Source organism: Trachinotus anak, unplaced genomic scaffold, assembly GCF_046630095.1.
Source record: "Trachinotus anak isolate AG129_WGS33_773 ecotype Australia unplaced genomic scaffold, CSIRO_AGI_Tana_v1 ptg000016l, whole genome shotgun sequence".
Taxonomy (NCBI): Eukaryota; Metazoa; Chordata; class Actinopteri; order Carangiformes; family Carangidae; genus Trachinotus; species Trachinotus anak.
In genome coordinates, this window is record NW_027273867.1 from 10,659,580 (window position 1) to 10,683,677 (window position 24,098).

At 41.7% G+C, this 24,098-nt stretch overlaps 1 long non-coding RNA gene across 2 annotated transcripts; it reads left to right on the forward strand.

Moving 5' to 3' along the window:
* Nucleotides 1-773: 773 nt before the first annotated feature.
* Nucleotides 774-23,932, forward strand: LOC139633506 (uncharacterized). 2 transcript variants are annotated; one of them, XR_011693771.1, is made up of 4 exons: nucleotides 774-877; nucleotides 3,670-3,762; nucleotides 17,940-19,263; nucleotides 20,065-23,932. It is a non-coding gene; the product is annotated as an uncharacterized lncRNA (long non-coding RNA). The 2 variants fall into 2 exon arrangements; XR_011693772.1 differs by having other exon boundaries at nucleotides 17,940-18,057.
* Nucleotides 23,933-24,098: the final 166 nt, after the last annotated feature.

Consider the following 24,098-nt stretch of genomic DNA (forward strand, 5'->3'; position numbering starts at 1 on the left):
TCATTTAAGCTCTACAGAGAAAAAAAACAAAGCTCTGTCCATTTCCCCACCTTCTGAATAGCCACATGCGTCTCTTTTACGCACCGCGGAGTCTCTCAATGTATGCGGCCGTGCGCGCTCCCGTCCCCGGGGTGAAGAGTTATTGGCATAATAAAGGCATGTTTATCCACGGAGGAGAGGAGAGCGCGGACGTCCGCGTCATTTGTGATGACAACCTCATCGAGCCCTCGGCTTACTGAGGGGACGAAAAGAAGAAACGCTTATTGATTAAAACATCGAGGTTAGGCTATCGACAAGGAGGGGGCCCCACTGGCCCTGTCAGCGTAAACTCCTCAGTTCCCCCAAGTTACATGCAAGTGTCATCATCCCCACCTGATGACAAGAGGAACAGTGAAAACTTGCAGCAGTGCATGTCACACAGTCGGCCAACCCCCCCCCCACCAGCCATCCCTTTAACAAGAGCTTTTGTTTCAGACTATCAGAAATGTTGTAAACCTGATCTTTAAAGATAATAGATGTGAATTAATTCAAATCATATTTACATTATAAACATAAATATATTAATAACACTCTATAAAATCACACAATTGTGTCTGAATTTTGTTTTTTATGTGTCATTTTCAACGTAGCCTACATCCTCTGTCCCGTTTTTCAAACCAAAGAAAAGCTGTTTCCTGGTTCAGCCGCTGTTTTAATTCCTGGTGTGCAGGATGCGAGTCCATCTCACCATAAAAGGGCAAAAAACGCCGAAAGAGCCATGATTAATGAGCGACGTTCACCTTTACCTTGGATCCACCTGCAGGAGCTGCTCTATTGGAGCTGTGGAGACCTGAGGCTGCAGCAAAGGCTGCTCTGTCTCATTCACTGGAACAGGAGAGTAAGTTATGTAGACAACATGTCTTTTATTAATCTCACCTCTAGTCAGTTTATTTGCCATGCTGTTAATATTCTGTATGTAGCAGGTGTTTTTCCACTTTCAGGACAAAGTCGGTGTTGTCTGGAACCTGGGACAAGGTTAGCTGGGTAACTGCAGACACCCTCATTTTGTTGTTTCGGTATAAATAGTGAAGAATGTGCATTGACTTGTTGCTCAGGAGCCTGTTTGTGTTTTTCAGGCCAGTCTGGATGAGAATGAGGTGAAAGAGTCGCTATCTCTTATTTCCGGAAAAAGAAAGAAAGAAAAAGAATGTGTTTATATCCACCACCTGTGTGAAAAACGAATGATTATATCTTAGAAATTAAATTACTACTCATAATCTTAAATCTAAACAAAAGGTCGGTGGTAATTTAAATTAAAGTTACTGCAATATAGGCCATTAAAATTTCACCATTTTAAACAGGGATTGTAAATACCCGTTTGAACATTTTAAGACAAATCGAAAAGAGTTAGTTATTGCACTTGATGATTTCAGTATCTCTGCTTCTTTGTGCAATTATTTCACACATTTTAAGATCATGATTCTGTATGGATGCTAATAAAGCTAAAATTAATAGATCCACGAAGTCATACATCAATTAGACTTTCAAGTCTGCATGAAAATAATGTAATTAACAATCAACAATTCTGAACAAAGAAATAAATATTTTTAAAATTCTGTTAGCAGACTGAAGTCAAAGACAGAGTTTAGAGGCATTTTGTTGAAACTTTTAAAAAGGTAAATTATTTATCTATCTATTCATTTATTTACAAATTAGTTCTCATCAAAACTCCAAACATTTTTTTAACATGCAAATGGTTTGGAAAATATTTATTCCACTGTCTAATATACATATTTTTATGGGATGATGAGCTTTTTAAAAGTCATTTTGATTATTTTCAGGACTTTTTACAAAAACTTTAATCATAATAAACTTTAATCACTTATATCATATTTGCACATCTGTCTCTTTACTTTGCCTGTAAATTCCTCTACAACAAAGACTGACAAAAATTTGGTCCCAGACTTTTTTTTTTTTTTTTTTTTTTTTCTCGTGTGTCCAAACCTGATAAGATTTTAGATTTCAAATCTATGTAAATTTAAATGGAACAGCAGTTGTGTAATACCATGAAGGCAGCTCATTTCTTCTTACACACTTTAATGAGTTATTAGTTCATTTGTGTGTATCGATGGATAAAAGAGATTTTAGCAAATTTAAAAGCTTTATGTGTGTTCCTGGCGACCCACTTTAAACAACCTCAACAACCTCCCCGCACCCCGTTTTCTCTGGAAGTTTACCCTCGCCTCTCCAGGCCCCTGCGCGCCTAGCAGGAGCCGCACAGACTCGATTAGAGACGCAGCTGATCCTCAAAGGAAACCCCGGGGTCACTCCTCGGTCACAGTTTGAGTTTGTTGTCCCAGCACCACCAAAACCTAAACAACGGTTTACAGACCACACTGGGGCAAACAAGTACCTCAACAACGCAGTCACAGTCCAGCCCCAACGGGCTGTTTGACCACAACACAGCAGACTCGGCGCTAAACGCTAAAATGACCTCAGTCCTGTGAAAGTAGGACGTTGTTCCTGGTCCCGCCGCCAGAATCTGGTCCTGCGCGGCTGATGGTTCCCATTAAGGCCCCAGAGATAAACACATGGACGATGACAGATGCTTGACACAAACCATTACGGCTTTGTGAAAAGAAGGACAGGCGTTTAAAGCTTTGGACTCAGGAAGGTGAAGCTGAAATTAGAGGAAGAATTCATCTGCGCGTCCTTGATGTGGCCTAAAAGAGACGTGTGCCTTGTGCCAACCACACATTTGTGCCACGGCAGTGATCGAAAAAAAAATGTCCTTCTAACGTTGATGGGTCAAATAGTGAAGTTTTTATATTGGTTATAGCGACTGAAAGTGGTTTACCACTGTTCTTCAGAAACGAAGAGACAATGAATCTCTATTTCAAATACATGACTCTAGATTTTAATGTGAATACTCTTCTGAGGAACTGAGGAAATGCATGACAGCTTTTTAAAATCTGCAAATTATGCATATAGCTTACTTTACATATTCATATCAAATAAAAATGTATTAGCGTGTTAGAATATTTAAATCAGATTTGAGCTCAAATATTAATACAGGCTTATGTTCAGCAAAAATAATTTCTAAAATAGCAGAACATCTTATACATTCTTCTAAATGTCAACTGCAAACATTTAGGTTTTGTTTATTATTTCTTTTTCTTTCTTTTTTTTAAAATTTGTGCACAAATGCGACCTGATTTTAAATATATTTTTAAGCTCTCCATGATTATTATTATTATTATTGTTAATAATGATTTCAGTATGTAACGTCACAATTATATCTGATTTGAATACATTTTAGTATGTTAGTGTATATGACGTTTTTATTCTCTACATAATAATAATCTTAATGGGCTTCCATTTGTACTAAATACTACATCACAAAACTAAAATCTTAATTCTGAGTTCTGTATTTCGGGGGATGTCAGGAAACATTTCACCTCCTCAAATCTTTTTGTTCTTAACCTATATCCGAGCTGTAAAAGAGGCAGATTTAACGAGGTGCTTCACGTAGTTAAAGCTTAAGTTTTCTGTCTGAAAGATAAAAACTTTGGAAAATCTTCTGCAAATCCTTCACTACGATGTCACGCCGAGCATGTGCTCCTCAGTACTGAATAAAAGCAGGTAAAGAATGATGCAGCTTGTGATAATGTGACTCATTTTCTCCAACAGTGTCAGTGGAGGCAGAAGGATGATTTGTGAGACAGGAAAGGGAAGCAGAGTTGACAACAGGACCCGCCCAGGCCACCACCTGAAAGACTGCAGGTATTTGTATCCCACAACCTCATACACACATGTTCACACACAGACTAATATATACACAATGAGATATTTGTGCCGAGGTTGTTAGTAAACACGTGCAAATACAGGTGCTTGAGGAAATTTAGGTCAGGGATGAGACACACACACTCACACACACACACACACACTCACACACACACACACACACACACACACACACAGAAACATAAAGGGAGAGTAAGTGAGTGAAAAGCAGTCACCCCTGCAGTGTCAAACTGAGGTGTCAGCCCCTGAAGTCTTACCTTGTTGATTTCATTTTCTCGTGTCTCTCAGAGGCTGATGTGTGTTTGTCAGTGGGCAAAAGACAAAGGAAAGAACCATAAAGCTCTAACAGAACTATCAAGTATGACGAAACCAGAGGGATTTAAAGGCACAGGAGAATGCTTTTACAGGGAGACGTAAGTTCAGAAGCCCATGTCATTGTACCACCCACGGTAAATATCCATTTGGCGTTGCCATCAGACCTTATTGACCAAAGCTTTTATGGTTAAGCCTCATTTCCTCATTGTAATAGAGAAATCCTGGGTGTCCTCAGACATTATGCAAATGAAAGAGACAGAGATATGAACAGAAACACAGTCAGTGTGTCCTCGAGGCCTCTGCCGTGACACCTGCACTGATCACTGTGCCTCTGCACATAAAGTTTTAACTGTGGCTTGTTTATGTTCAGCCCTGCCTTCAGACACACAGTAAAAATCAGAACAAGAGAGCGAGAAAAGCAGTTCACACTGACTTTCGGCCCACTGGTGAACCCACAACAGCGAACGGAAAGTGCTGGAAGACAAGAGAGACAGAGAGAGGCAGACAGACAGAAGTCACTCATCAGGGTAGTCGAGGTATTGGCACGTCTGCGCTCATTGACCACTCCCCTGTTGTGATTGGCAGCCAAAATGAATTCTTCCATCGACAGATGTGCGTCTCCATGTGCCGATAAAGGGACGGCGCCGATGGAGGGATTGACAGTATGATGGAGGAAGAGAAGGAGGGGAAGGAGAGGAGAGATGACATCATGTGGTCAGTGGCGGTCTATCCCGCTGCTTCTACGTATGTCTGTGGTGCTGGTTAGATGGTGATAGCTGGGATGTGAGAGAGTTAACCAGAGAAGAAGCAGGGATCAAGTGGTAGGTTAGAGGCTGACTGCAGCGCCGCTCGTCCACAGCTTACACAACAGAACTCACCTCAAGGAGTTGTCTGCAGTTTTCTTTGAGCTCCTTTTTGTCTGTCGAAGCGGTCCCACTTGGCCAAAAGGAGCAACACAAAGAGAGGAGAAAAGAGCAGAGCACAGCCAGGACGTCTCAGCAGGTCTGAGGCCCACAGGAGGAGAGAGGACTGGGAGAAGGGCCGTGGTCTAGAGACAGAGGTCCATCCATCACACATGTCCTGACCTCTGCATGACCCCAGCATGGCAGCCAATGAGACGCCCTCACCCCCTAAAGAAAGAAGCCCCCCACCACACACACACACACACACACACACACACACACAGACACCCACACACACCCACACACACTTATCTACCCACACACACACAGAGGAGATCGGGTGACACTGAGTGGAGTCTGGATGCTCTTTGTGTTGGCCATTGTTGCGTCCCAGAATCCTTTGTTTTTTACGTGACTAATGTGAGTACCAACACCTGACAGACAGGCTGTTCCTCCTTGCTCTCTGTCTCTCTCTCTCTCTCTCTCTCACACACACACACACACACACCAGACAAGAATAACCACTACATCCTGGCTCAAAAAATGCATAGGTCAGAATAATTTCAAACGAATGAGACTGAGCAGGACACTGTAAGAAACAGGCAGGAATAAATAGGCAATGTTTTGATCATTAACATGAAGGAGAAAGGAGAATATTTTTTTTAGGATAAGTAGAAAATGTTTGAATAAGTGACATTTGGATTGTGGAACAAAACTCTATATTCAAATTTTATAAAAGAGAAATTCAGTTATGTTTAACCTGTGTTTTACTCACACGTGGGCTCTGTCAGTGCATGTTTTAGGCATGAGGTATGTCTAAGTATTTTTGTCACAAAAAAGTCAGTCTGTTTTGTCTTAAGGAACCACTTCCATGTCACATTTTCCATCTCTATACCTGGACAAAATTAATTCAGTGCAGCAAAAAATTCAGATTTTCTGAAAATATGATCAAATGATTAAAACACAGTTTTCTGCGAATGCAATACAATACAATTTTTTTCAGTATTTGGTGAGTGCAGATGTCAACACTTCAGCAATGCCAAAGCAATTTAACCACAAGCACGGATGAAAAAGAATTTCATTTTTGACTTAATGCACTTGGTCAGTCTGTACAGTCGTCTTCCAGACAGCTGAGTAGGAAACTGTCAAACTAAAGAAATGTTTTTTTTGGCAAAATAATGAATAACATCTGTTTCAAACAGTAATTCTCCTCTGACTGTGGCCTATCTACAGCAGTGTTGGATAAGTTATTTGAAAAACGTATTATGTTTATATTACTTTACTATATTACATTACTCACTACTTTACTACTACTACTTTACTCACCACAGCTCCGACAGTGCCTCTGAAAAACCTCCGCCCACACGCATTTAACTGACCATAAAATGCTTCATCCATAAAATGCTAATGTTAGCTTAGCCTCTTTCACTGACTGCATGTAGCAGTCCAGGGTAGTCCTGTCCTCAACTGAAAGCTTACCAACCAAATGTAGGCTAAGCTACTGCTAAGCTAACATGTGCTACATTGGAGACACACAGAGGAGAAATGTCTATCAACCTTCCATCAAACTCCTGGTGAGACAGAAAACAAGCTGCAGGTTGCAGTTGTCTAAGTAACTAAGCATTACTGGGATAAGTAACTGTAATCTGATTACTAAACTGTAAATTGTAAACTCTTACACTACTCATTGCTGAAAACAGTGATTAGCCTACATTTCTGTGATGCTGCCAAACTCAGATCTGCAGTATGCAACGTTAGCCACCCACCTAACTGGTTTGTCTCGATGCATGTCAACAGATACTGAAGCCACGACTCGATTACTGAGTATAATGATTTGCAAGTAAATTATTTATTTTCTAACAGGCAGTCGGGAAGTATATGTGTGTTTGTCTTCAGTATGACAATGTGCCTTCAATCACCATGACAGAAATAAGCTCTTAACAGCCTCCACAGTTGCACATTTTGTTCTCCTTGTAGTAGTTTTCTTCTCGAGCCAAAGATGTATGATTAACACACAAAGCCAAAACATAATCCCTAACTCTAAACTGCACAGCCAGCAACACAGCTAGCAGCCTTTCCTGAGTGCTTGTCAATAAGCGAGAAGAGCCTGAGCCAAACCTTTGATGTCAAGGATCTGAGCCTTTGGTCTCATGAATAACTAGACAGGTGAAGTAGCACGTGTTAAAATAATGGCCTCAAGCGGATAATTGCTAACATATCACATAAAAAAAGAAACACAGAACCGCAGTTCCTACTTTCGCACACACCCACAGCTCCGGGGCGACAGAAAGGTTTCGGCACCTTAGATTTAGCGTCGGGAGAGTTTTGTGAGAACTGGATTCTGCTGGGGGCGACGTGCAGCGATTGTCGGGATGTTTGAGCTCACCTGACACCATTTTACCTGAGAGCCCCCTGTCAGTCCTCCTCATAAAGAAGAGCAATGGCGCTCACGTGCGCTGTGACAGAAGACCAACTGAAATACAATCTGTGAGGGATTAGGGAGCAATTTGTGTGTTAACTGATACAGAATGGAGCGCTCGACCTCTTTGATGGCGTGGGTGAGCAGACCAGGTCACTTCAGGAAATTTAGATCATCTTCAGCAAATTTTAACACAGTTGTCGCACTTTTCTAGATTTTTCCTTGTTCCAGTAGTTTGTCTGATGCACCTCTGACATTCAGAACACTAAATGAAATTAACATATTTAAATAATTCTGAGCAAGCCCTCTCAGAAGTAAAGTGTAGTTTACTGATGCCAAATACGTGACCGCTTCGGTGCGTTTATGATACTAAGAAGTACACAAACAGCTGTAAAGTCAGCATGGCTGTTAAAACAGGCAGTGCTAATACAGCAGCTTGTTATTGTAAAGAATGACAGAGATGTTTCAGTGACAGATGTAAGGCTTAGCGTAACTCTAAGCCTCTCATTTGTACACGCCCTGAAGCGCATCACACTGTGGGAGTCTGGGAGGCAGAGTGAAACTATGCACTGATAGGCTGCCTGTCCCCTTTAGGCAAAGAGCAGTCTAGATTTGAATCTGCACCCCTCCTAACAGTGAGTTTAGGAAGACAAATTGATTCCAAGTTAAATCTGTGAGATGCTGTGTGTTTATGGCTGTGTAAACACGGATAGATAAAAAGCTTCTTATCACTGTAGGAGCTGAGATGCTGACAGAGCAACAGTAGCCATCAGAAAACATTATCCAATGTAAACCATGTGAAAGTGGAAGTCTTCCTAGTATTTGTTTTCTTTCAGTATCCCTGTCAGGTTTTGGCACCGTGCTCTCTGAGGTGAGGTGACCATGGCCTTGTTTGAAGATGATCGTAATACCTGTTTTAGTTACTTCTTACAGGGTGTATCAGAAAAGCAGTGAAAATGCAGGTGCTCTAAAAATGATCAGATTATGGCCTTCTGCCTTCCTCACGTAGAAGCTGAATGGTTGAAGAAACCAATGTATTTGTTTTTGTTCATGTAATATTATATTTTTTACTTTTAACGCAGCCCCAGATACTCACCATTACGCAGCCTCAAAAAAGCTCTGTGCACACTAACAAATACACGAAACATTAGCAGAGTTTTTCAGCAAATTAAAAACACATAAGTTGCATTGAGAATTAAAGCTACGACTACATTAAAAAAAAAGGCAAATTAACAAACACTTTCAACAAAAGCAAATATAGAAACCCTGCAAGCATGCTAGTAATTAGCAAAAGACTGTGCAAATATTTCCAGTAATATTGGAATCATGCAATCAAGATGTTAAATGTAAAATAAACATCATTAGCTCAATGTCATTGATCAACGTCAGTGATTTGTGGAATTAAAAATGTTCTTTTTTTTCCTTGATATTTGTGTTATGTTGTAACTCACTTCTGCTGTGCAGAGCTTGAAGTGTCTCTGTGTTTACATGTGGTTTCTGTGTAGTCTGTGTGTTTCTGAGTGTCAAACGCTGTGCGCCTCACTGGTCAATATGTTTCTCGCCATGCTTATGTTTGTTCTATATTGTTATTTGCAACACTTTTTTCCAAGCACGTCGTGAGAATGTTTTTGTCGTCTATTCATTTTGTATACGTGCACGTGTACACTGAAGCTGAGTTGTTGCTCTACACTGAGCTACACTATTGAATTGAATTGGAAGCAACATGTGCAATGAACTTTAACTTATTACAATCAAGTATCTATCAGAAACAATTCACGAATGAACAACACCCCTCATGATGAGAAACTTTCAGTAACTTTTTGACATGCTCTTAAAACCAACCACTGACTTGCTGGCGTCTGACTCCTCATTCAGCCGCGTGGTCACCAGAAAGCATGTTATGTAGCATAGCCATGACAGTGATGACTACACAGCACTTTGATGGAGGGACACACTATTTTGCTGGCAAAAGCTTCCCATACATTCACTTTATCCTTACCTGACAGTGCGCCCTTGAGTCTTGTAGGTGCTACAAGATTAGTATATTTGATGTCTATATCTTCTCTGAGGTCATCTGGCTGAAGCAACTTTTAGCTTTTAACTTCAATATCCATTTTTTTAAGAGTGCGTTTCTGTTTCTGTTTTTTTTTTTTTCTTCTTTATTTTAATTTAACTTTCCTGTTAAAGAATTTCTCATTCCTGACAGATAAGGGTATGTACTGTATATAGGAGTGTCAATCTGATGACAGAGACAACACCTGCGCGAAACGCTGATGTCACTCACTTATCTAAGAAGCTAATGTGAACTGTCAGCACTGGCTCCCAGGCTAGTTCTCACTCTGTGCTCAAGGTAACATTTGTGTCAAGTAGCAACGAAACTGATCAAAGAGAAACAAGTTTATTTTCTCCGCACCCACTTTCACCTGGTAACAGTGAAGAAAAAAGGACTATGAAACTGAGTGCCTTGAAAAAAACTAAGCACATATAATTATTTGTCTTAAGTTATGTTGACTTTATATCCACTTATTAAGTTTACTTAAAATTTAGTTGTGTTTACTTCATTTTTTGAAGTTGTCCCACCTTTGAAATAGCAGCTAAAAGTAACTTGCTCTTTTGAAGTGCAGTGTCTGTGGTCGTGATACTGAATGAATTTGTCCAAAGTGTTTTTGAAGATATTTAAGTAGCTGCAAGGTCCAACTTCGAAAGTCCTGTGTGCTGTTGTCCTTTCTTCTTATAAACAGGAAGAATTCAGTGTAAAATTAAAAAGGAAATTAATTATAATGAGTAGTTTCAAATTAACTACTAGTCCGTCTTTACAGACTTCTATTTGTTTACTTCCCTGTTTTTATGAGGAGTTACTTGTCCCTATAGATAGCAATAAACTGGAATAACCTGGGCTAAGCCTACCTTCAAAGTGCGAGTGTGGACGTAGGAGGTAAATATGAGATTTTGTGACGATGGTTAAGAAAAAAAATTTGAACTTCCCTAGAAACTATCTTAGTTTTCTAGCATCAGTCAGTAAAGAAGAAGAGACCGCAAAACAGACACATGTTCTGTGAGTGTGTACCTTGTGTCCATTGCATGTGGGGGAGCAGTGTGTGTGTGTGTGTGTGTGTGTGTTAAAGCGAGCTGACCTCTCCAACACCACATGCTCACCTGCAGACAGCTGGACAGTCACCCCCGTCAACACCCCCCACCTCTTCCTCCCCCTCACTCGTTATCATTTGAGCCCCGCAGAGACTCTTCTAATGACAGCGCTTGTCTATAATGTCGTCGTCACGGCTCGTGTACGTGTGTGTGTGTGTTACCCCGTGTATGTGTGTGCACTTGTGCACTCGAACCAGTGCATGTTCGCCCTGTAATGACAGCGGCTGTCTATAATGGCTCGTCCTGGCAGGGATCATTCGGTTCTCTCTCTGTCCCACGTCCGCTGTCTGGTGTCACCCGTGTCCGGGTGGACGATGATGTGATCTTTAGTCCCCTCTGCGATCCATAGACTGGCATTTGGCTCAGGGAGCGTCCCCCGGCCCTGACATGCATGCTAAAGCTTAACGCTGTTCTGCCAATATCCCTCCTGCCCGCCCCAACCTCCCCCACCAGGAAGTTAACGCCAGCCACCGCAATAATCCGACAGACAGCATTAGATAGTGGAGTGGCAGTTAACCACTGAAGTTTGAGCCCCTGTAGGAAAAAGTATAGATGGTTTGTGTGTGTGCGTGAACCTGGGATGCAGTGTGTCTTTTGTTGGTCTGCAGTAGCAGTTGGGTGTCAAGAAGTCTTTCGGTTTCATTTGTATTCATATTACAGAGCAATTTCATTTCCATTAGTTGCATAGTGTTAAGACGTACTCCTATTAGCCTCAGTAATAGGCTACTGTTTTCTGCTTATAGTCAAACTCAGACCCTATTCAACTATTCCAATACCAAACATATACTGCATTCTCTCATGTAGTCATAAAGCTGAAGAGACAGCTACCTAAAAGACAGCCTATAGAAAAATTAGCAAGCATAGCATAGCTGCAAATGGTAGCTAGTTGGAAAAGGTCAATCACCAAAGATCCCCACAGCATAGGTTTTGATTCATCTCAGTGATAGCACCACCACAACACTGAACATATATGTTGTACATGATCAGGCTGTGTCATGCTTTAAGTTAAATTACCCACAGTAATTGTGTTAACGTTCTTTCGTTTACATTGCAATAGGAGCAATGGTGAAAAGGTACCATTTGAATATGAGAATATTCCCAGTGGGCGCCACATGTTTCATTATCTGTGATGTAGCAGGAGGGTTTGCAGTGGAGATGTGTATTTGTGTTTGTAAAATGCGTGTTACTTAAGGAGAAAATGGAGCCTTTTTTCACTCATACCTTTGGAGGCCACTTTGTTTCAGCTGAGAAAAAAAAGAGCCATGTGTAGATCTGTACTCTCTGTTAATGAATCTGTGCACGCGGTTTATAAACCACACTCTCCAATTTGTGATCTGTGCGCACTAATTACAAGCTAAGAGCACAGTGCACAGATTTGCAATCTGTACTCACAGATTTGGGAACAAGTTGTTTCCTTAGAGAAAAATGAAAGGCGCATTTCTACATCGAACAGATCTGCCAAGTAAGTGCAATATATCCAGATTTACGAGCATATTTAATGCTATATTGTGTTTTGCATTGGATGTTTCATTGCTTTCATTGTGACATTCTATTTATTGTGTTTCCTACAAATCTGTGGGCACGGATTGCAAAACGGTTATGAATGCACAGATTTGTAAACTGAGAGTACAGATTCACACGTGGCTCTTTTTTTTTTCAGCTGACGGCTGTGGGGCTCCGTACTCACCAATCTCCACCAGCTTCAGAAACTTGTAAGAGAAAACACAAAGCAGCCCAAGCTGACTTATCATTGTTATTGGGTCCCTACTTTGTATCTCTGTAGCTGCCGTTCGGTTAATGCCTTATGGAATAAACCCTCGAAGCAGAGCTATAAATGAAATTGTTTGATATTTTAATCCAAAGCCAAATTAAGTCGAGGAATTTGTTTTTTCACCAGCTGCCTTGGAACTACGTTAGCCTCAAGCTAAAAGGAAGGTGGAAAGATTTGGTGGTTTTGAATACACCTCCTCCCTCCTCGGTAAAATTAAGCATTACATTAGTTCTGGCAGAGTATTTCAGTTGTATAATCACCAGTCATATTCATTAAGACAAGCCTCATACCACTGCTTTTTATACTTTCCTCCAACCTGCTCACGTTGATTATAATTTTGCTCCTCATGGCTGTGTTAAGTGATTTCTCCCTCCGCTGTTACAGACTTCTCCTGCTTTAGTTTTTAATTATGATTCCTGCCAATAGGAATCTCTTGCCTTGAGCATCTTTGTGTGTCCAATATTGAAGCGATAGTGTATGTGTCTGCTTGGTTCTGGTACATGTAGCACTGATGTTATTTTCCTCCTGCTGAAACCCCTGCTCTGATTGTATTAATTAGCGAGCACCCTGAGGAGCTGAGTCTATTCCCAGCGCCACATAAAACTGCTTATCCAGTTGTGCAATAAAAGTTCCAGCATCTTCTGATGTGTCTCTAGTGAATATCGGAAAGAACAGGCGGCAGTTCAAGTCAGATTGTTGTCATCCAGCAGTTTAGCAGGGACACAACGGGATGTTGGAGTGAGAGTGAGAGGCTCTCGAATCAGGACTGGCCAGTGCTAGAGTACCAATCTGCTTATCTTGTAAATGTAAATAATGTGACTAGTACTATCTGCCTCTGATCCTGGTTCCTATTCCAGCATGCCCTGGGCATAAACCAAAGAATACAAGTTACCAGATTACACAGGTGCAAAAACAACACATCACTGAACACTTAAGTTTAAATGAAAATACAGATGTAGATGATCACTTTAAGGTTGACTATGTTGTTGTTCTTCTTTGTCCTTTAGTTTCATGTGTTCGACCACAAAAAGACTATCTCATCCCTTATTATCTTATTGTATTGACAAATGTGTTCTGTTTATGCGTCTGTGTTTTCTGTCTCAAATGTGGGCTTATATGCTCTTTTGTCTGTCATCCAGTGTGTGTGTGCCCTTGCTGGTGTGTGTGCTCCTTAGGGACTGTGTCTCCTGCACTAGCACTGTCAGCTGCATACCTGACAGCACAGACCTCCTTCTTCCTTCTTCCATCCACTTCTCCTCCCTCTCTGACTTTATGCTTCCCCCAGTGTAACTTTTTACTCTCATTTCCTCTTATTTCTCTCTGACTTTTCTCTTTTCTTTCTTCGCTTTTCTTCATAGTCCTGTCTTACTCGCGCTCTCTCTCTCATTTGCCTTCTCACCCCCTTGCTATTTTTCTCTCTGGGTCAATACCGTGTGTGTTGAGGATTCAGCCGTTGCAGTTCCTAGATAAACACCCTGTTAGCAGGATTATCCCTGTTGTCCTAACAATGTAAACCTGGGATTAGACCTGACTCTCCAGGGATATATGTGTGTGCCTGTCAGAGTGTGTAAGGTCCCGGCAGCTCACATCACGAGTCAGTGGACCATTATGTGCATATAAAGCACATATAAAGTATCGTAATGTGTTTGTTTCTATTGTATCTTGTAACTATTTTTACTGAATAAACTTTATAGTGTGGAAACTCTTGTACTGTGCTTTTTATCATAGCTGACACAGCATGTTGCTTCAAATAATGTTGAGATGATGAAATACCATTCAGGAGGCTAGTGTGAGAAATAGATCCATAAGTGAAAGCTTATCAAACACGAAAAACACTTAACAGCACTTTATAATGCTATCATGCATTAGACTATTTCTTAGCCTTGTGCAGTAACTTCCTGCCTTGTTGTCTCAGTGAGGTTTCCAGGCAGTAAAGACATGACAATGAGTTGTTTTAATAATTTGGTTTTATAATGTGTTAATTAGTGAGCTTTGTAGGTGCTTTGGACAAACCAGGCTACTGTTTTATGCACTGTTTCCAGTGTCTGGACTAAATTAAGCTAACAGGCTTCTGGCTGGAGTTTTGTTTTTACCATACAGACATGAGACTTGTATTGATCATCTTATCTAACTCTCAGCAAGCAGGCAAATAAGCAAATGTCAAACTATTCCTTTAAAACTCTGCTTTTCTCCCGCTCTGCTTTGCTCTATTTTCCTGACATGGTCGTCTGACAGCATGGTTTCCCTGTGGGTAATCACAGCTACCTTTGGTTGCCCAAGCTCCCTATCATCCACGAAATCAATGCCCACGGGGCTCATGTCTGTCTGAACATGGTGAAATCGTATATTGCATGAATAAGACATTTTTTCAAGTTAAAATATATTAAAAAATGTTATTTAATATTTGTAATATTATGTAATATTTCACTGGAAAGTGTTTTCAAATTGTGTTTTGATTTTAGAGACTAGAATTAAACTGTGTCATTACATCTGGAGAAGGAAAATAAATGATCAGCCAAGTGCCGTGCTTGGGGTAACCAATCTGTTGGTGAAGGGGCGGAGGAGAAAGAGCTGAGAAGAAATGAAGGCGGGGAAGCAAGTAAAGGGGTGCTTGAGAAGGCGTGGCGAGGGCTGCGGTGGTGATGAGGAGGTGAGAGGTCAAAGGTCAGCCCCCCTAGTGATATCTCCTGTGCCAGAGAGGCAGTCACGACCCGGTCAGCGGAGGTTCAGGTGTCAGAGAGAGACGACTGACTGACGAGGACCTCTCCTGCGCTCCGTCCCGCTTGGACCTTTCATCCTTCCCTCCTACGCTTTCCCCATCACTCCCCCATGAGCCATCCGTCCCTCCCTTCAACCGCTACCCTCTTCGCTCTCTTCACTTGCCGTCTACCCACAGCCCTGTCAGCCTCTCACCCCCCCCCAACCCCCCACCCCCACCCCACCCCCCCACTCACCTTCTTTTTCACCCCCTAAACTAAACATTACCACAGGGTTTCACTCAGCAGGTCGGGCTGACTGGGGCAGCTCTCTGTGGAGCTACATGTCTTCAGTCCACCATCATATGTTCACACGTGCACATACTGCACACACAGGTTGCTAGCAGGGACATATGTATGCCTATGCTGCATTGCCAATCCGACACAGGAAAAGTTTTAGTATTTGATTTTGAGGGAAGTTTCCAATTTTTTACGTACTGGGTTTTATTTTTCCAGTTGTTGCGATCGTGCCTGTCGGTTATAAAAACACTTTATTCACTGACTTCATTGTAGAGATTTTGCACATATGGACACCACAAGACAAAGACGTCTACTTCAGGAGAAGAGCATGACCCTGAATATAGAAGCAAATTTGCAATATAATGGTCTGTTTCTTGCTGAACTTCTAGGACTGGGTCACCATACCTCCCCTTGTTTAGAAAGTGGACTTGTTTACACCTGTACAAGGCTCAAGTTCTGTTGTCCCAGTATACCTTGTTAGAAGACAAAGGCACCTCCATGTTGTATTAAAACAGAGTCTTACTTTGAAGGGTCAATAAGTAAGTCACGACTTTAATTGACCTCAATCAGGAACTAAGGACCTGCAACATCCACATGATAGAGAGTTCATGTTATGTTGAGGTTGGACAGTGAATTTTTGAAAGACAGAAATAAGCATCCAGAAGGCAATTGTTGAGTCATTACTATTGATTCTATTAACCTTCACATATATATATATAATGGTAATTTTGTGTTGTGGGGCAATAAACATTTTATTTATTGCACCTTTAACACATATAGGGTCCTCATTTTAATCTTTTGTTGCATCCACTAAATCAATAATCTGCCTATTACTGCAGGAGAATAGCATTATAGATTTAATACCTAACATTAGGTTAGGATGGATTAAGTTGTCTATTTCATCATTTATGACTAATAAAATTACATATCAGAAACAATGTGAACTCGTCAATATACTTTTAGAATACGATGTGAAATTTCATAACAGTGGATACTTATAAAGTATTGACTCAGTCTGACCTGGTCGCCAGCCAGAGCTGATAGATTAACCACAGCTGACCACAGGTCGCAGTGATGGTGTCGTCCCATCAACCACTGTTGATGGACGGACACAATGTACTGTAGCTATTACTTATTGAGAAAGCAATTATGATGCTTATTGTTTGTTCCACACTTAGATTAATATTAATCAGGCAGTGTGTCTGTGTGTGACAATCTGGCAATTATTCATTTTCTTCAGTCACATTTTTAGTAGTACTACTACTGTTTTGGAGCTGTATCAAATGTTTTATTGACTGTTCAGATATAGTGTGGGTACTTGTCAGTGTTGTTGTTATTGTTATTAGTAGTTTTACTGGTGATTGTTTTTGTCTTTATTGTCTTGTTCCCTTTTGTCTTGGATTTTAATTTACATTGTTGTTTTGCATTATGATGTAATGTTTACTTGAGTGGACCCCAGTAGTTGCTACTTTCATAGTGGCTAATGGGGATCCAAATCAATAAATGAAATTTTCTACTGAAGAGAATGATTCCCATTTGACAAACAAAGGAGCAATAAATAAATAAATAAGTTAAATGAAATAGTTGCCATGGTAAAATTACTTTATATTTTCTTTCTGAATTATAGAATTGGCTGATTAGTGGTAGCTCTGTGGTGTGACTGTCTTCATCACATGCAGTATTGCTGTTTTGCTTGGAACCTGGAGCCAGAAATTTTGTCTTTCACTGTAGATATTTTCCCACGTTCTTATACTGTCAGAAGCCGCTATCACTTTCCTTGTGCCTCATTCTGGACCACAAACCACAGAGCAAAAAACCAGATATTGTTACATTATCACTTGCAAGAACATGAATGGATGTTTGTGCAAAACCCTGGAATAAATTCATAGACAAAATGTTTTGAGTGAAATCTTAGAGACGGACCACTGTTATGGCAAGTCAACTACGGTTAAGGCATGGTTATGGTTAGACAACTAAAACATTTGATCATGGTTATGCAAACATTGCGGTAATGGTTTATTGCAGATTCGTTACGGTTCATAAACTCCATAAATAACCTGTGTGAAAGTCAGATACACAGTAGCACACGCCCATGCACCACTCTGATATCCACACCCATATTTTCTGCTACATTAAAGACACACTCCCTGGCACTGGATGTAAACTGTGACATCCAGAATTGTCTGATTTGATTGCACTTCCTAGGGCCACTTTGCTGGGCCTCAGACACATGCACAAGTATGTATAAAAACCACATTGGTTTCCTTATTGTGACTTTGTGTTTCTTAGATTTGAAGCAGTCTATTCATTTATCAATAAGATGACATGCAATGTGCCTGCAGCTCTTGTGAATACACAAATAGTTTAAACTTTGTTGATGGACTGGTATGCAAAACTTTGACACACTGGGCTTAGTCATTTGCGTAATTCGCCAAGTCATTTTAAAATACATTAAGCATTGTCACTTTGCTTTTACTAGGGTTCATGATAATGGGATCTGAAAATACAGCACAATGTTTTTATTCATTTAAGTATTATTCCCCTCCCAGCTTTCACACTGCATCTAGTGTCAGTGGTTTGTATTCATAACCATTTCACATCTGCAGAACGGACCCCACCCTGAAGGTACGGACGAGCTTCTCATCACTCTCTTACTGTCTCATCATCGCGTTGACTGGCTGGCGCGCCTGAGGGCATGAGCCAGCCAGACACAGACACTGGCAGGTATGCGCACACAGACATACACTCTGGCAGGTGCAGGCTGCACGAAGACCTGCCAGTCGTCTCTTCTGTGTTGCTTTTCATTAACTTGTCTAATACAATCAAAGACTGTCAGCAGGAGTGACAGAGGGAGAAAGAAAGAGAAGAAAAGAGGGAGAGAAAAGCGAGAGATTGCCTACTTCTCTTCACAGATATGACTCCGTTCTCGCAGCTGCATCTAAAATTAAACTTTCTTTTTCTTTCTGATAACATTGTGTCTGGCCTTTTGTTGCTCTTGAAATGTCCTCGGGCGTTTTTACGCATAGTGATGCATCACACACACACACACACACACCAACAAGCACACACACAGAAGTGAGAAAATGTAGCGATAAAAACACAAGTGCTCTGGGCAGCATACATTCTACACTGTCAGGTCATCATATAGCATATCCCCAGAAGCGCACACCTGCATGTTCCAAAAAAGACAAAATGACAAGGCAAGTATTATTCTTGAAAAGCAACAGCAACGCAGTCAGGATGTTGAGTGAAATGCCACAGCTTAATGAAATAACGACAGAATACATTTACCTCTCTGCATAAACCGATGGCTTATTTCTTTGATTTCAAGAGGCGCATCACTCTGCTAAAGGTTAAAGGGAAGATATTCTAATCAGGGACTCTTTACACAACAGCAGCTCAATAAGGTCAACTGGTGTCACAACATTCAGGCTAGAGGGAGGAATGTGTGTGTGTACGAGTCTGTGTGTGTGGGTGTGTGTGTGTGTGTGTGTGGGTGTGTGTGTGTATGGCTACTTTGCAGTCATCCTCTACCTTTCTGTTGCTGGTGCAGTCACTACAATTCCTGTGTCTTTTTCTATCTTTGGTTGATTTTTTTCTTGCTTTATCCAAGTTTCCCATGAAAATGCCATCACTTTATCACTCTAACACACACACACACACACTTACACATACACTGAGTCACATGTAAAGCGCTGGTGTCTGACGGGGTGATCCGCCGGCCAATCGGCTGTATTGATTATTGGGCCAGGGGCGGTTGGTGGAGCGGCAGCAGTAATTAGGGCTTTTTGGTGTGGATTAGCCGAGAGAAAAGGTCACCCGCTCAACATCAGTGGCAGGACCGCAGGCAGGGAGGGGAGGGGCGGCTGAGTGACGAGACTGTCCCCAAACATGATGACTGGATTGGCAGGGCCACATACATATAGATAGGTAAGCATACGCAACAACCCTTACAGGTTTATTCCAGTTTATTACATCTTAGAGCTTATTTCTGGCCATCATTTTTTATTGGTTGTATAACAGGCGAGAAATGTCCAGTTTCAAGTTGGCAGCTTTGCTTTTCACTATTTGGAAGGAAATTCAAAAGTGAGCCCATAAATAATGTCAGTAATAATCCCTTGATGCACAGCAAATCTGTGTGTGTGACTAGACTACAGCAAGCAAGATATGTAGAGCTGAACCAAGATGTCACTATGACGTTGGATATTAACTATCAAGTCAAGTCAATTTTTTTTACTAGTATTTAGGCCAAATTCACAAATGTGCCTCAAAGGGCTTTGTAACTATTACAAAATACAACACCCTCTGTGCTTCCCTTAAGTTAGATAAAGAAAAACTGTGGATAGAGCTCCAAATCAATGGTCTAAGGATAGTCCCTCCAGGCAGTGTAAAAAAACAAATGTATGGCTATGTTGTCTGGTTCCCAGATTTAGCAATTAACTTGGTGAGTACATGAGCTATAAAAATAATGGCCAAACCAACAAGAATAAGATCAAAGTGGTTTTAGAGGATTACCCTCTAAAACACAATAAAGGGGGTGTGTAGAATACTGAATATACATGATTGTGTATATTCAGAACGTGCAAAAACATACAAACATTATTTAGGTGCATGAATGTGATTGCAACCTCACCCCATTTTTAACTCTGTGTGGTGCTGCACTGACAGTTTTAATTCAGTTGTAACTTTTATTCTCTCTCTCTCTCTCTCTCTCTCCGTCTCGCTCTCCAGACCTGCAGGTTGACTTCTCAGTGGTATGGCAGGTCTCAGTGTATCTTACGAGGTCGTGACCCTCCCAGACTGTGACCTGGACAAACAGGACTGAGGAGATGCAACAGGACATGGAATGTCCTTTTTTGCTTTTGTTTTGTTTCACTTTTTTTCTAAAAACATGGAGAATTCCTCCGTCTGCACTTGCTGGAGCAAAGGAAAACATTTTCTTGGCAACAAATGAGGAAAAGTTTATATAAGAAACATTATGTGACTGTTATAAAAATTATAAATGCTCTGGCAGTTCTCTGTGTTGTAACTGAGGGTGCATTATTCTTTCTTTTCTCTTTGTGATTGTCGTCTTCTAAGCCAGTGAAAATGTGATTTATTTTAAGGGCAGCACTTTTTCTTTTGTGAACATATTTTTGGAGTTAGCACAGCCACTTGTCTGCATTATCTCTATGTCCCACATTATATATGTTCGCTATACGTCTGGTACCATGTGGAACCAATTGTTTTTTAATAAAAAAAAAAACCAATGTGAATGATTAAGAAGGTGTCTGCATGTCTGCATTTACTGGGTGTCAGCTCGCCCTCTTCCATTCCGCAGCCGCTCAGTGTGAAGCAGCAGCAGCTGTGGCAGATTTGGGAGCGCTGGTTTTGTGCAAAGCTGCAGCACTCCCAGTGGTGGAAACACAGAAGAGGTGCCACATTTCTGCAAAACCAACCAGACAGGAGGAGGCAAGTGCTGATTGAGAGGGCCTGTGTGCATGAGTGTTGCTTTGTATTGCACCACCTTGTTTTTGTGTGTCGTGTTTTTGCAATGGCAGTGAAGTGTGTTTGTGTGTATGTGCGGTGGTGGTGGAGGGTGTTGGGAGGGGCACGGACGGATACGTGACTATTCTGTGTGTCTGTCTCATCATACAACAATGCATGTGTTCCCAAATGTGTGCATGTGCATCACTGGTAAAAACTATCTGTGGCACTTTGTGTTCACTTGTACGTGTGTGTGTCTGCTTTTGACCCTTTCTATGTATGAAACAGTGTGTATGATTTGTAAATGTCAGTGGAAATGGCATACCAACAGAGGTTCTGAAGAAGTGTTGTGTGACAATAAAGGACACACAGAACTGACAGGCGAGTCGGAAACGGACACGCGAGGGCCAAACAAACCTTGAATCCTAAAAACAGACAGCCTTCGCCCTCCTGATGAATGTGAAGACAGCCAGTGTGGCAGATATTCGCCTGTATTTGACACCTTTTTTCTCATGGAATGAAATGTTTGCATGTTTATTTACAATGACTGATAAAGACTTAAAGGATTGTCCAATGATCAGCATTAAGAGGCATTACACAATGAAACGTGACTGGTTATAAAGTCAACAAAGCGATTTAACATCTGCAGTGCAAAACATATAATCCCTCTAATACCAGGTTTTCCTGTTGTCGAAGCAAACTGGTGTTGATTAAGACTTTGCTGAGATTTTATTTTGTTTCCATGACAAAGACATGCAGCCTTGATCCTGTCTGGTTGGGTCGGAATCTGTTGCCATGGTGCCCTGGGCTTATAAAACGAACAGGACCTATATGGTGCACTATAGTGGCAGGATAGGCAGGGCAGCCAGGGTCTATCCAGACTGCACAGCTCCTGCATTATAGAGTTCACCAGAGGGTCAAAAGTGTCACCACATACATCACAGCTGTAGCAGAACGGCACACACCGTTGCCATGGTGATCAGCCATTTTTTTCCTCCCGCTGTGCTAAGCCAAACAGTGGTGGGTGGGTGCCGAGATACGAGAAAAGACAAAAAGGATTGTGTGCCCAATCTTATGTATGTTTCAGAGTGTATGTATGTGAAGTGAGTGTGTTTATTTGCGCATTTCAATTACTGCAGGAGAGACACATGTGTGCCTTCCTTGTTTGGTCTGACTATCTGTGGTCTCAGCTGGACTCATCAGGAGCGCTGTGCAACAATAGCTAAGGTGCCCGTGGTGGGAGCTGCACAGCGTGATAAAACAGGCAAAATGACGGTGTCAGAAGCTCCATTGAACATAATCAGGCTGTGGTAGATGGGCTCGGCTGTTGGGTTCGGGACTATAAGTCTGGCGATTAAACATGCATGGGGAGAATCCTTCATCACGAGCGAAACAAAGCCGCCCTGCCCTTCCCACGTGTTCCAACATCGCCATGGAAAAAGCCTGTTTCCCTGGCAACCAAACTGGCTCTCTTTGTCACAGGAATGGGGAAGGAGGGAAAGGAGGAGGGAGCGAGCGAGGGAGAGAGGGAAGGGGGAGGAGGGGGTGTTGAGTGGAGGCATGACACTCCACACTGACCTCCACCTGACCTCTAGGTGAACATACCGGTTTCCTGCGTTCCTAGAGGCAAAAACGTGATTGGTCGTTTTAGATGAAACAAAGACGAGCTCAATCGCCTGAGTTAAAATCCTACAACTACATTTCTCTTCTTTTTTCTCTTCTTTGAGTTTGACACCCACACAGCCATCATAGACGATTACATTGTTTCTGATAGCGTTTCAAAATATCATACAGGTTTATGCAGTAAGGAGGACTAGCGAACATCCTGCCACTATCCAGCGCTGACAAACAGTGCTGCCTAAATGCTTTCCCTGAAAGCCGACATCTTTTCTTCTGCTGCCCCCAGTGGCAGAGTGTAGGGCCGGTGAAGGTGAAATAGGGAGAGGCAGAGAAAGGGCTGAGCGAAAGAGAAATGACTCAAGGCGAGGAAATGGAGGATGCAGTTCAGAAAGCATAGTGGTGAGAAAAAGACAATGGCTTGTTAATGCAGGCAGCCAGACAAAGAGAGGAAGGGAGACAAAGTGAGACGCCGCTTTTATGTCGACCCACGGCTGCTCCCATAGCAAAGGCTGGCACTCTGGCGGTAATGCTAACCTAGTGTTTCCCTAATGGGCTTAATGACATATGGAGCACAGATTGTAGCAGGAGTCAGCTCACTTTGAAACCACTGTCGCCTCCCTCAGGGCTTTGCCAGCAGTACATTATGAAGACATGGTGACTAAGGACACAGGTCAAGCCTGGTGAACTTTAATGGCTTTTAGATGATAACGGAGAGGATCTTTTCATGACCTGACACATCTTTACATCTGACTATAAATGTCTCTCAACAGGTGTATTTTTCTCTTTTTCAATTCCCAGCATAAATAAAATGCAGAGGATCACTTCCGTAAACGATTGTTATCCATGACACCACATGATGATATGCCTTTTTCTGTAAATTCTCGCCACTGGTTGGTATGACATCTCCCTAAGCATGTCCAAGTGGCATATCACCCGCCATTTTGTTCCAATTTGTTCCCATCACCGATATCTCTTCCTCCTGCTCTCAGCTCCTTTAGTCCGTCCACATCTCACTTGTCGTCTGGACGTCATCTTCTCGTGGACTGTTACTGATGATATCAGATTGCTGTTGGCTTTACGCCGCTGGAAAGTGGAGCTAATGGGCTTTCAAATGCTTTATTGTGAATGCAAGCTGTCAAGAGGGGAGAGATAGGATCAGATTTGATTAGCAGGCGACAGCAGCAGAATAAAACGTGTTTAAATAGAGAGGGAATATTTGTTTTCTGCATGTCAGAGTGGGAGAGAAAGAAAAAGAGAAACTTCATAAAGTATTTTTACTAAAAATGTACTGCTTTGCACGCGCCTTATTAGATGCCCTTGGATCATCCTTATCTCTGTGAGTCTTTTCATCCACGCTCCCATTCTCACTTCCAGGCTCTCTTTTTTCCTTATGCATCCCTCCCCAGCGGAGGAGAGAGTAACACTGCCTCTTTTGGCTGGATACGGTAAATGTGCTCCTCTCTGGCAGATGAATGATGTCAAACAGACATATTTATATTCATTTAGGACTGAGGAGGAGGAGAACCCATCTGTAACGGATGTGATAGGAACCGCCACGTGTGAGTGTGCGTGCACTTAGGTCTGTGTCTATGTGTGAGTGTACGCACGTGCATGTTTGAGCATGTGTTCCAAGGTATCCATCGTTTGTGATAAATGAATCATGCTTTTGTGCGAGTTGA